The 13073-nt window shown below is 46.3% G+C and overlaps 2 long non-coding RNA genes across 2 annotated transcripts; both read right to left on the reverse strand.

Moving 5' to 3' along the window:
- Positions 1–4144: 4144 nt before the first annotated feature.
- LOC119087202 lies at positions 4145–4593 on the reverse strand. Its single transcript, XR_005090642.1, has 2 exons — positions 4445–4593; positions 4145–4304 (listed from the first exon to the last, which is right to left on the reverse strand). It is a non-coding gene; the product is annotated as an uncharacterized LOC119087202 (long non-coding RNA).
- Positions 4594–4599: 6 nt separating this feature from the next.
- LOC114695730 lies at positions 4600–12350 on the reverse strand. The gene is made up of 4 exons (XR_005090643.1): positions 12206–12350; positions 11972–12114; positions 5653–5719; positions 4600–4629 (listed from the first exon to the last, which is right to left on the reverse strand). It is a non-coding gene; the product is annotated as an uncharacterized LOC114695730 (long non-coding RNA).
- Positions 12351–13073: the final 723 nt, after the last annotated feature.

The following is a 13073-nucleotide window of genomic DNA, read 5'->3' on the forward strand; positions in this document are numbered from 1 at the left end:
ATGTTTTTAATTCACCCTCTCAGTGTCCTGCATATGGATTTCACTTTAAAAAAGCAAGCTTACCGAGCTGAAAATGGTAGCCCACCGCCCACACACACACCCAGCACAGGATAGGACCCCTGTAACAGCTTAGGGCGGCAGCCAGCAGCTGTAACTCCAGCAGTAGAGGGACTGTGAGAGGCTGATAGGCACTGGTCCCCAGCACAACAAACCTAAAGGACGTCCAGGGTTCATTAAAGGGGCAAGTGTCCGTCGTCATCTCTTCCCCCCAAGCGCCCTGTGTGGGACTTGTGGGTGTCCACACAGCAGGAGGCATGTGGGATAAAAAGGAGAAACAAAGCACATACTAGGTCAGTGTATTGCCACAAATATGTATCTGCAACCCTCATTTTTTATTGAGACAGATTTTCACTAAGTTGTACAAGCTGACCGTGAACTTGATAACCTGTCTTAGGTTCCTGAGTAGCTGGGGTTACAGTCCTATGTCCTTAGGTGGACTGTGGCCTGGTATTGAAGTGACTCCTGCAGAATCAGAGCTCACAAAGGACGCCTGCACCTAAAGAGGAAAACTTGTATATCATTCACAAAAGTACACTTTTAGCTCATTTTAGTGAACTTCTAATCAAGCCTTGTTCTGGATCAAATGAAAGTTCATTTCCAGACTCTGATTTACTCTTTGAAGCCAGAAGAGGAGGTAACTACATACATGTGGTATGTGGAGTCACAGGTAGTAAATTCACCCCGGGAGCGGTGGCAGAGATGCCTGTTGCACACAGCTCCTTTTGGATCCTGTAAACAAGAGCCAGTCAGACTGGTTCATGTTCTCTGGACCAGGCTGGGCCCTGTGGCACTGCTGTCACATGCCCTCCCCACCTGTTTCTTCTAGGCCAGTTTGCAGTTTAGGAGGTCTCTTCTGAAGCTCCGGGCAGCAGGAAATCTTTTTTCTTTTCAAAGATTTATTTTTAATTATGTGTATATGGGGACGGGGTGGATACCTGTAGATGAGCAGTATCAGTTCATCCTGTGGTTGCTGGGAACTGAACTTAGTTTCCTCCGAAAGAACATTAGCTCTTAACCCTTGGGCCATGCCTCCAGCCCCTGCATGAAATCTTAATGCTGTCCTTACTTCCTGTTGATGATCTGTCAAGGGGTGACAGGGAGAAGTCATGAAGGGACAGTTAAGAATGGCTGTCAAGAAAATCCTGGTGGCCTAGTCTAAAGGGCCTATGGTAATTAATTCTTTGAGGTACTGGCTAGAATCCATAGTGAAGATCACCTGGACCTAAAATTGCTGAATCCTAGACATGAACATGACAAATAGGTTAAAAATATAAGAACCTGAAAAGACAACATGAAACCTATGACTTTGTATGCCAACTTAAAAATAAAAATAAATAAGGACCAATATAAAATGCAAACAGCCATAAGTGGCCCTAGACAGAAAGGTACCTAGGATGGCTGTGGCCCAACCCTTTGAACCACTTGCTCTGTTCTGTCCCTGAGAACATCCATTTTCTCTGAACAGTGCATTTCATGTCTGGAGTTTGTTATTCGTCAAGATTTGGCTGATACGTGCGTGAGCAATATTCTTCCTGTAACAGGGTAGGGTCCGGGCAGTTGTGAAATGTAACTTGCTTTCAAGTGACTTTGCTTATATTGCTGGAAGTTCTTGGAGTAACTATTTCTAAGTCCCAGGGACATTTGGGGTAGTAAAAGTGGAATTCAGGAGACCACTTCTGTGTCCAACAATAAAATAGGTTCAGCTTTTACTCAGACAGGGGTACACAACAATAAGGGTACATTTCCTGACTCAGATTCTAGGAAGGCCACATGTGTCCTGTTTTAGGAGTAAAGATAGGCGCCAAGTCTGTCAAAGGAAACAAACAGGGTCCACAGGATTTAGACAGTAAAGACTGTATTGAGAAATGCTTCCAGTAATGTCTGGAAAAGGGAGCCCATGGCTGCTCATAGGGGCTGTCGGGAGATATACACGGTTTAAACCCAGTTGAGGTTGAGTGGGTCCTATCCTAGTGCCCCATTGAACTGCACTCTGCATGCTTTTAGGACAGGGCCCATTTGGGGGTCTCTAATTAGTGGGGTTTTGTACAAGCTGAGGTGCCAGTGAAAACTGCCCAGTTTTCAGGTTTGGAGATTTTCACTGGGGCCAGGACTCAGGTCTATAACTGGAATCTCAGTATCTAGGTCCAAGTGTAAGATCTGAAGTTAGAGGATTTGACTCTCTTTCCAGAGGTTTGATTGGATTGTCCAGTTGTCCCTCAAAGAAAATACCCTCAGCCTGCCAGACCATTGAGAGGTCCTTTAAGACAGGTTTTTATCTAAGTGGTAAGACTAGTGTAAGTTTCATTGTGTAACCTTCACTTCAAGGGCCAAGTGTGACCAAAAAGGAGATGACACCTTAGGAAGCCTCCCGAAGTCATATTATCAAAAATTCTACAACTGGTTGTTTTGTTGAACCCTAGGTTTCACCGATTTTTGGAAAATAAGGACAAGTGATTCTGGGGTACAATGTAGGCAAAGAGAGAAACAAGTCTTAAAAATTTTAAGAGCTGGGCATGGTGGCACATGCCTATGCCAGTACGTGGGAGGTAGAGAACAAAGACCAGTCTGAGATCATCCTCAGCTACATGGTGAGTTTGAGGCCAGCCTGGGCAGATTCTCTCAAGAAAACAATTTCCGTAGCACCCTCAGTGAGGTAAGGAATGTAAGCAAGTAGCCTGTTAATAGAGACCCAGGACTGGGGTTTGTGCTGTGGGGAAAGACACAATGGCACCTACGTGCCCCTTAAGGAAGGAAGCCCCAGAAACTAACATCTCAATGAGTTAGTTGACAGCAAAGAGGCGTGTGTTGCTGGAGGGCTTCTCTCCAGGTTCCACCAAACCCGCAGTCCCACAATCCACGTATAAAATAACCAGATGCTTATATCACTTATAAACTGTATGGCCGTGGCAGGCTTTCTTGCTAACTGTTTATCTTAAATTCCCCATTTTTATAAATCTATACCTTGCCACATGTCTGGTGGCTTACCGGGCGTCTTTACATGCTGCTTGTCCTGGCGTGGCTGCAGTGTCTCTCCTCCTTCTTCCTGTTCCAATTCTCCTCTCTTTGTCCACCTATACTTCCTGCCTGATCACTGGCCATCAGTGTTTTATTTATATAGAGTGATATCCACAGCAGGTGTGACCCTGATAATGAAAGGGACCAGTGACCCCGATTACTAATAGGGCATCTCCAAGAGGATAATGTCCAAACAATATCCTTGGACAACTCTCTAAAGTAGCTTCATCTTACTGAAAATGTCAAGGGCCAACAGCTAAATGGCAAGAAACCTATAGTTCCAGTTACTGGATCAGAAGATCAAATCCAAGTCAGTCTCAAAATCAGTCTCAGGTCAGAGGAAAAAACATAACGTGATACAGGTTTGCAGACTGTAAGGTATGGCCTCAGAACCAGATCCTGGTTTCAGTGGCTACCAAGTCCAGAAAAGCCTGAGAAAGTAAAGAGGGGCCAATGTGCAGATTTGCCCTGGATAAGCTACCCCAATTAAGAAAGTAGGTCTCCTTTCTACCAGACAAGGCAGGGCAGTTGAACCCTTGGATATACCAGACTCGGGCATCAGGAATAAGAAACTCCTACAAAGAATGGGGCATTGGACCCCAACTCCTAAGAGTGATAATTAATTGAATAGTCAGGGACCTTTCAAGGCCATCAACATTGCCCTGACCACAGACCATTAACTGTTTCCTTGACTTGAGGGTCCTAACTCAGAGGAGGAGTTTGGGGTTCCCTGTTCCCGTTCTTGGGCCACCAAGTGCTGTAGTTTGGAGTAGCAAGCAGTGAAAGAACTCACCCAAGTCAGACTAGTAGAAAATGATGTTTATTAAGATGATGGTAGAATTGGGTCTGAGGACCAACGGGCTTTTTTATTGGGCAGCCACCCTCATTTGGCATGGTTTCTGAACTGTAAATGAGGACACTTCTGACTAGTTATGCCTGACTCTCGGCCAGCCCTCCATCAGGAAGTTACAGTTCACTTTGATTGGCAGCAGTCACAACATTCCAACACAGCACCCCTCATTCTTGCTTTTTCTCCACAATGCAAACGAATTCAAATTCATTCACAAAAAGTTGCGCTGGAAGATGACCCAGAACTTAAGAGACCATGTTGCTCTTCCAGAGGCCCAAGTTCAGCTTACAGCACCCACCCCAGGCAGCTCACAACTGTCTGCAACTCCAGCGGCACTCTGAGGGGACCGCAAACACGCAGCATACCGTTACAAATAGATCTATACAAAAGAAAAAGATTTACAAAGAGTTAATTCTTCTGACAATTTTGATCCCTTTCTCAGTTCAGAAGAGGGTAAATTTTGTACAGAACTATCACAAGGCATCCAATTTGTTCCATAATCACATGTACCACACTTACATTTCAATAAAACAGCAGCATTCTAATGTTTGTCTTACTATCTTGATTTTTAAAGATTTATTTTCTTATTGTGTCTGTGTGGTCAGAAGACAACGCCAGGAGTCAGTTCTCTCGCTGCTGTGGTCATCAGGCTGTGACGAGCACTTTCCTTAGAGAGGAAGGGACACACCACCTTTCAACAGGCCCTGCAGGACGAGTGAAAAAGGGTTTATTTGCACTGACAGGTCTGGGCTCTGGCTGCAGGCTTTTGCACCATTTATAGGCTGTTTGGCAAAGGTCTTTCCTTTTCAAACCAGCTGTTTCACGGATTTCATGTTTTGCTTCAGAGTGGATTCTAGTTTTCTCACCCACCCCCTTGTGTCCTCTTAACTCTTGTAGGAGGCCTCGTTCTCTTACACACATTCACTGGTGATCTGAGAGGTACTGGAGTTCTGTGCTTCCTCGGTGAGGAGAGACAAATCAGGCTGGCACAATATGGATGTAGGCACACAGGACTGGCGTACGTAAGGGTGGTTAGAGAAAGAGAGCCAAGGCATCCCACTCCAAAGTTGGCTCCTTCCTCCCTTTGCAATTTGACCCTTTAACTGCCAGGCCCTATCTCTCATTATTCCTGACTTGTCTACACAGAAGTGACATTCTTCACTTAGGAAGAGACAAGAGTCCCCCCACTTCAGCAGTCAACAGGTCTGGCTGCCCCCCCCCACCCTCATTTTATACAACACCACTAGTCCATGTGGTCCCACAGGCCACTGGCAAACTAACGCTAAGAGGTCAAAGAGGCTGGTTCCTCTACACCCACACCCATTCCAGCAGTGCTTCCTAATCCAATTACCAGAGGTGTGCTCTGATTGGAAGAATATTCATCTGGGGAGTTACGCCAGGGTACAAATACATGTCCAGTTGGCTAGTAGGCCTAACTTTTCTTCCACAATAAAGAAGGTGCCCAGGTAAGGATGGCATCAAGGCTGGGCAGTTACTAGCCCTTACAAGCCAAAGGTTTGGTTACACTGATCACCAGTCATGTGTCCTACCTGCTGGTTGTGCCCCCTCAAAGTTATGTCTATATATCAGAGAGTCTAGGGAAAAACCAGGCCAGCAATTATTGAAATCTGAGGTACCTGGAAGGCTGAAGCAGAATTAGAACTGAAAGCAGCCTAGTAACTTAAAAGTTCCTGACTAAAGAAATAATACAACTTAAAATCCCTTACCTTATATAAATCTTCAAATTATTGAGTAAGTTTGCAAATGGTACTCAAGCAAAAATCCTTTTCTTTCCTACAAAAAATTAAAAAGACAAATCAATGCAGAAATGACCGTGAATATTTAAAATCACGACTTTGCAATATGCCCTCACATGTGAACAGCAGTGCAGAAAGCCAAACACTGCCACCTGTGCTTGCTTTATTTTTAAGCTCTACATAGAAACATTTTGTTCTTGTTGCCTGGCCCTTTAAAATGTAAATACATAAGTACATGTCAAAAAAGAATTCATAGACTACCAAGTGTATTACTGCGTTTACTTTGTCCAGACCGTCTCCTGTCACCTTGCTCGTGTCTCTAATCACCAAGCAAGCCTGATATGAAAAAAAAAAAAAAAAAAAAAAAAAAAAAAAAAAAAAAAAAAAAAAAAAACCTACTTTACCACGTAATAAAACTGCTTATTCTGGGCTTAAGACTTATTATGTTATTTCAGAGTGGTTTGCCTGCCTGCCTGCATGCCATGTGCATGCCTGGTGCCCAAAGAGAAGGGCTTCAGATCCCCTGGATTGGAGTTACAGATAGTTTGAAGCCGCCACGTTAGTGCCAGGAACTGAAACCCGGTCTCTTAACCACTGACCCATCTCTTCAGCCCCTATAAATGTATGCAGTATTTTTGAAGGTTTCCAACTGTCAAGAACTAAGATCTTCCTAGCAGGTGTGGTCATTCTACCCCCCACAGGTGACCACACACAGCTGGGAATAGCTATGAATGCAATCCAACCTACTTAACACACAAGAATCTCGTGTGTGGTTCTTCTGAGCATCAACTTTGAAGGTGACAATGTTGTGCCTCTACTTCAAAGTCAGGTCTTATCCTGAGTAAATCATTTTTGTGTTCAGGGAAGAGTGATATATTTCTGTCAGCTAGTCTTGGGTTGTCAGCCTGACTATGCCAGAACAACTAAAACCCAAGCAGCTGGGCACATCTGAGAGATTTTCTTGGTGGGAAGGAAGGCCACACAGAAGCTTTTGCTTCCCACCAGCTTGCCCCACCTTTTACTGGTATCAGAAGATACTTCTTCCAAAGTTTCTCCACCACAAATGGAACTGCTGAGACACCCAGTCTCATGAACTGAACAAGAAAAACAACCACCTGGCCTCTCCTTTAAGACATCCATTATTGGCTAGCTAGACGATAGTCTGGAGGCCCTCTAGTAAGCCCCCCTTTGATATGTGTATGTATCCATCTAGTCCACAGTTCCTGTTCCTTTAAAGAACCCTGACTACGGTAGTCTACACATTAGGGATATTCTGATTCCACGATAGTTCATCTTACTCATGAAGAGAAGCCAGTGCCCTACAGAGGGACAGATAAGCAGCAAGGACAATTACTTTCATATGCTCACCACACTGTACATACGTCAAGCTTGGAGGCAATGTTAAGTATTTGTATAACCGGACCACAATCCCACTCCAGCCCCCAAAAAACCACAAAAGCATGAGGCTATCTAATTTTTAATTATAGTCTAGTTCCAACCAGCTTTTCCAGCTACCCAGAGTTAGGAGGAAATCAAGAGGGAAAAATACTAACTGAAAAAACTTTAAGTGACTCAGGGACTTTCCATACTAAGGCACATAAATTATATGTAAATGTAGGCAAGGAAAAAAAAAAACAAAAAATATGAGCTTTAAGATCTCTGAATTACAGGCCAGCCTGGTCTACATATCGAGTTCTAGGACAGCCAGGGCAGAAGAGAAGGGGACGGGATAGGGACCACTAGACTAAAGAGCTGGCTCCTGAGAACTAGCTGCCCCCAGCAGCTACATGGCTCACAACCATGTTCTCACTCCAGTTCCAGGGAGTCTAATGGCCCCCTTTGGCCTTAGGTGCAGACATACAAGGCATTAACACCCATACACAGAGAATAGATTTTTTTTTAAAAGGGACAATTACTTGGATATGCATGCTCTTATACTCATTATTAGATTCAAATACTAAATCCAAATGCTAAATATGAAATAAACAGAAACTTTAATTTTAAAGGAACTAGCAGTTAGTCAACGTCCAAGATCCTGTGCTACCCTCTCCACCTCCTGTACCCCTGCAGCCTCTCTAGAGTACTTATATGGCAGGCTTCCTAAACACATTTTCAAAGATCCTCTTCTCTCTTGCCTTCTCCCTCAAGGGAAGCCAGCTGCTACAGCCTACGAAGGGTCATGGGAACAGGAACTGGACACTCCAGACAAGCCAGCACTTCAGACAGTCGTCAACAAGCCCATGAGAAGACCTAGACCTATCCCCGGTCCCAGATGCACAGAGGAAGGAAGTAGCATTTATCACGTTGAACCACTTGACTTTAATTAAGAGGCTCAACTCATATTCATATCCCAAAAGGAAAATGTAAAAACTTGTAAGATTTAGGACTATCTAATTTTGCTAACCAGAAATCCAGAACTCCAACACTTTCTAGAGCAAAGAACAGAAGCCGCAAGCCTTGTGAGTATCTGAGTTATAGCAGGACACAGCATGGAAGGTGCTAGCGGAACTAGTCAGGAAGCCCGACCAGAGCAGATGCTCAACAGGCACAGCACTGACCCTCCAACAGAGTTGACGGTCTCCCCATAGGGCCACTGTGACCAATAGTGCAGAATATAAAAGCACAAGCTGCAGCAAATGCCTAGCAGACATGCATGCACACAGAGCTAGTCTCTACGTTTTAGAGGATCTGCTGGAGAGGTCTCAACAGTTTAAGAACTGGGTTCCACCCACAGCCCCCCCACAGCAGCTCCACAACTATTAGCAACTCCAGTTCAGGCGATCTGATGCCCTCTTACAGCCTCCGCAGGTACCATGCATGCACATGGTGAAGACATACACAAAAAAATAAAGGCACCTGTCACCAAGACAGATGACCGAGTTGAATACCTGAGACCAAGCACAAAGAAAAAAACTCCAAGTTGTTCTCTAACCTCCACACACTATCTCCCACCACATTTAATATACAAAAAACAGATGACTATACCTTTCCTGTGTATTTCATATCATCTCCAAAGCCACGTCTCTTCCAGACATCACCAAGAACAATCTCTAAAAAGAGATTTTCTTTTAAATCATTATGAAAGGACACATGTCTGTTGCAACAGCGCCTTTAGCAAAGCTTACATATCCTCATTAATTCCTCAATAATCACAGCAGATCATTATGTGAACAGCAGTGAAAAGTTTAATCATCGATATGAAGCTACTAGAGGAAACAGTAAAGAGACCAAAACTACTTGCTATAAATCTGAAAGTCCTCTAATACCTGGAGCAGACACCTCCAGGTCTGTGACATGTAAGTAAATGTGTTTTTGCAGTTCCCCATTTGTAATTCATGACAGCAATGTAGTCAAAATCCATGAGACCAGGAACATGAGCAGTGTCAGCCATCAGGACCCCTTTATGTGGAGACCCTCCACAGTAAGCGTGCAATTAAGCACTGTAGATGCTAACCTTGGCTTTGTGCTCAGCTCAATCTCCTCCTCCTCCTTCATGAATCCCTAGGTTATACTTCTGAAACCATTGAGCCTGTGGTCTGAATGAGACGCCCCCACAGGTTCATCCATTTGAACGCTTGTCTTCAGCTGAGCTGTCAGGGAAAGATTAAGAGGTGCAGCCTTGCTGGAAGAGGTGTCTCTGGGAGCAAGCATTGGCTTTTCAAAAGCCCTGCTCTGCGCAGGCACATCAGAATATAAAGCTCTCAGCAACTGCTCTAGCACCATGCCTTCCTGCCTGGCTTCCCGACATAATGGACCAACCCTCAAAAACTGTAAGCCAGCCCCAATTAAATGGTTTCTTTTTTAAGAATTGCAGTGGTCATGGTGTCTGACTGAGAGAGCCTGGACTCCCACTTTTGGCAGTATCACAGCAGCCAGTGCCTCAGGTTCTCCTAATACTTTAACAACGGTATCCAAGCACTAATCACTACACAAAATGCCCTTCAGTTATAACCTGTATACTTTAACATTTCTGTATTGTCATGTGTAGCTATCTTATCTGTGTATCTGGGCACCACCTGCATGCCTGATGTCCAGAGGCCAGGTGTTGGATCCCCTGGAACTGAAATCACAGGTGATTGTGAGCTGCCATATGGATGCTGCCAACATCCTGGGCCCTTTACCAGACCAGCAAGTGCTCTTAACCACTGAGCCATCTCTCCAGAGACAAAAATCAGTATGCTTATTTTTGAGACAAAATTTAATTATGTAGCCCAGTCTAGCCTGGAACTCTGCATGTTCTGAAGTCCACTCCAACCTCACCGCTCCTCTTGTACAAATGCTTAGTTTCCCTGCAATGTCCAGGATTTTTATTATTATGGTTTTATAATTTACTCTATTATCTTGTGGTGGGGAGGCACATACATCCCATGATTTTTATTTGGAGTCAGTTCTCTGTTGTGGAATAATCTTTCTGACACTGTAAACACTCGTCACTTGGATTGGTTTAATAAAAAGCTCAACAGCCAATAGCTAGACAGGATTTTCAGGCAGAGAACGCTGGTAAGGTGGAGCCGCAAGGAGACAGCAGGACTCAGGAAGCAGCATGGGCAGTGCAGAGTAAAGGTGATAAAGCCCCGAGACACAAGTAAATTAACAAGCCCAAGCTATGGCCGAGCTTTCAGAATAAGAAGTCTCCCTGTCATTACTTGTGGGCAGTGGTCCAGCTACATCCTCCCCCTCCTCCTTTACATGGGTTCTGAGATGGATTCATGCCGTCAGGCCCGTGGCTGTGCATGCCAGGAGCTATCTGGCTTGTCCCTGTTGTTCGAGCATGGCTGTTTGTTCACTCTGCCACAACCCGAACCAAAGCTTTGTGCAATGCCAGACCGCCAAATGCTCTCCCACTGACTCTATGAAGATTTTCTTTCTTACAAGCTTCTGTGTAGGAGTGGGCGCACTACAGTCTACCACTTCACACCTATAAACGTGTGACAAACATGGAACTTTCACCCTCGGTTGGTAGCAAATGGGACAGGAACTTGAGAAGCAATTCCACTTACATCATCTAGAGAAACAGAAGTGTATCCATACTTGTCCACACTCAAGGCATCACCATTAGTAATACTCAAAAAATAAACATTAACAATGTAAATGCACGGGCAACTGATGTCTTACACATACAAGGTTACACTTTGGCAACAAAAAGAGCAAACTCCTAACACTTTTCTACAGGAAAAGCCAGCCACAAAAATCCTATGTACTAATTTTTTACCCCGACTCTCTGAAACACAGAACAGGCCCTCTGCAGGCACAAAGGGACAGTTAATAGGATGGTGTTTCTCTGGGCCAGAGACAAAGCGAAGTTGGCAGAGTGCTTGCCTGGTGTGCATGACCCTGGGTTCAAAATCCAAGCCCATTAACCGAGCTTAGCAGCACAGGGGATATACAGTCACCCTGAGCTACACAGCGAGTCTAACGGTGTCTTCACAGGGTGATGTCAAACTTCTGAAAGTGGCCTGAGCCTTTATTCCTGGCCTTTTAGGAGACCCATTCAGAAAGATCACCTCCAGTTTAAGAACAGGCTCTAGGAAACAAACCTGTCTCAGAAAGATTAAGAAAACCGTGAATGTTCTGAAAACGAGCAGGTTGGCAAGGCAGTGGCTGAAAGCACACAGGAAACCTGGGCTGGGATCCCAGCACTGCAATATAAAAACACAGCTGTGCCGAAAGCTGCTTTAGTATGTGCGACCACACTAAACCTCACTAACTGTACACTGTTAACTGTGAGGTGAAATAACAAGAAACTGATACAAAGCCCTGTATTTTAACTTCAGCAACATTTACACCCTGCCTTCCCCCAGCACCCAGTGTCCCCAAGTTCATGGCTTTCTTTTAAAAAGTAATAAAAGAGCCGGGCAGTGGTGACCTAATCCCAGCAATTGAAAGGCAGAGGTAGGCGGATCTCCGTGAGTTCGAGGCCAGCCTGGTCTACATTTTGCGAGTTCCAGTACAGCCAAGGCCACATAATGAAACTCTGTTTGGGGGGGGGAGTAATAATAAAAGAAATGAAACTTTACATGCTTCTCTAGCGGGCCTACATTATCAGAGAGGAGCTAATGAATACGATAAGGCTCTCCTTGAGAAAGGCAAAAAACGACGCCTTCAATTGGCGATTTTTTTCGTTCTGCGAAGTGTGAATAAAAGGAACTTGTTTTGTTCTAAAATCTTAATCCTGGAATCCACGACGCCCATTTCCAAGTCCGAACATTGATCGGCCGGCCCTTTCTCTTTTCCGCTCTTGAGCGGCTCCCACTGCACTGGGAGGACTGCGAGGGCCCAGAGACCTTACCTCCTCCTCTTCCTCATCAGGCAAAACGTCTTCAGAAAAGAGGTTCGCTAAATTAGGATTCCGGGGCATCCTCGGTCAAGCTCCTGGGTGGTATCACAGACATAGCGCCGGGTCACACCAAAACCTCCTGCGTCATCCGTGAGCTACAAAAGAGAGCACGAGGCAAGGGCTGAAATCACTCTTTTGTCCCTGCCTGGTCTGCAACATTCATCGGACATCGTGTCCGGTCCCTACCCGTCTCCTGGCGCCATTCTCCGACCGGTCCTCCAGCGCAAGCGCCACCATCGCCAGCGCCACTTCGGCGTCAGCTCGCTCCGCTCTCTCCTTCCCATGCCAAGGCTCGCCCAAGGCGCGATGGCGCCGGATCGCACGCGAGCAGGATCAGGGCGAGCAACACCCGGGCGCGCTAACAAAAGAAGCCGAGCGGTGCGAGGCGAGGGCGGGCCCGGAGGGGCTTGAAGGCTCCGGGCCTCTCCGATTGGCTGCTGCGACACGGCGTGGCCTGCGATTGGCTAGGCCGTCGAGAGCGGCGCCCACGGAAGGCAGGGTGGCATCCAAAGCCCGCCCTTCCGGCCCGGTCGCCCAGTACTCGGGCGGAACCGAGGTTCCCGCCACGTTAGGTTTCGCGGAAGCTCCACGGGTAGGGCAGCCGGAAGTTGCCCTGAAGAGGACCGCAGCCCCCGAGGAGTCCTCGGGGAGCATCGCCTCCGCTCCTCCGCTCCTCCGCTCCTCCGGCCGTGTGAACGAGCGCAGCCGCCGACCGCCCGCAGCGGCGGCGGACGGTGGGCGGTGGCACATCGCGGAGCGCCGCCGGACGTGCGCAACCGGAAGCGGCGGGGGGCCGTTAGGGAGTGCTTCGTGTTGGGTTCCCGGGCTGAGTGAGGTGACTCCAAATACTTCCTCTCGCCGATTTTAATTTAAAAGCGAGGCCGTCCGTAGCGTCTGGCGTGGTGGCGAACGCCCGGAACCTCAGCCTTTCAGAGGTTTTTCGGGTGGAGGCCTTTATGGTGAATCTGCCATCTCGGTGCCCGAAGTTTTTCATGCCATGTGGAAGGCACACCGAGAAGGAGAAGAGTAGGTAAAATAAATCCTTACGAACACG

The sequence above is a fragment of the Peromyscus leucopus genome, unplaced genomic scaffold, assembly GCF_004664715.2.
Source record: "Peromyscus leucopus breed LL Stock unplaced genomic scaffold, UCI_PerLeu_2.1 scaffold_298, whole genome shotgun sequence".
Lineage (NCBI taxonomy): Eukaryota > Metazoa > Chordata > Mammalia > Rodentia > Cricetidae > Peromyscus > Peromyscus leucopus.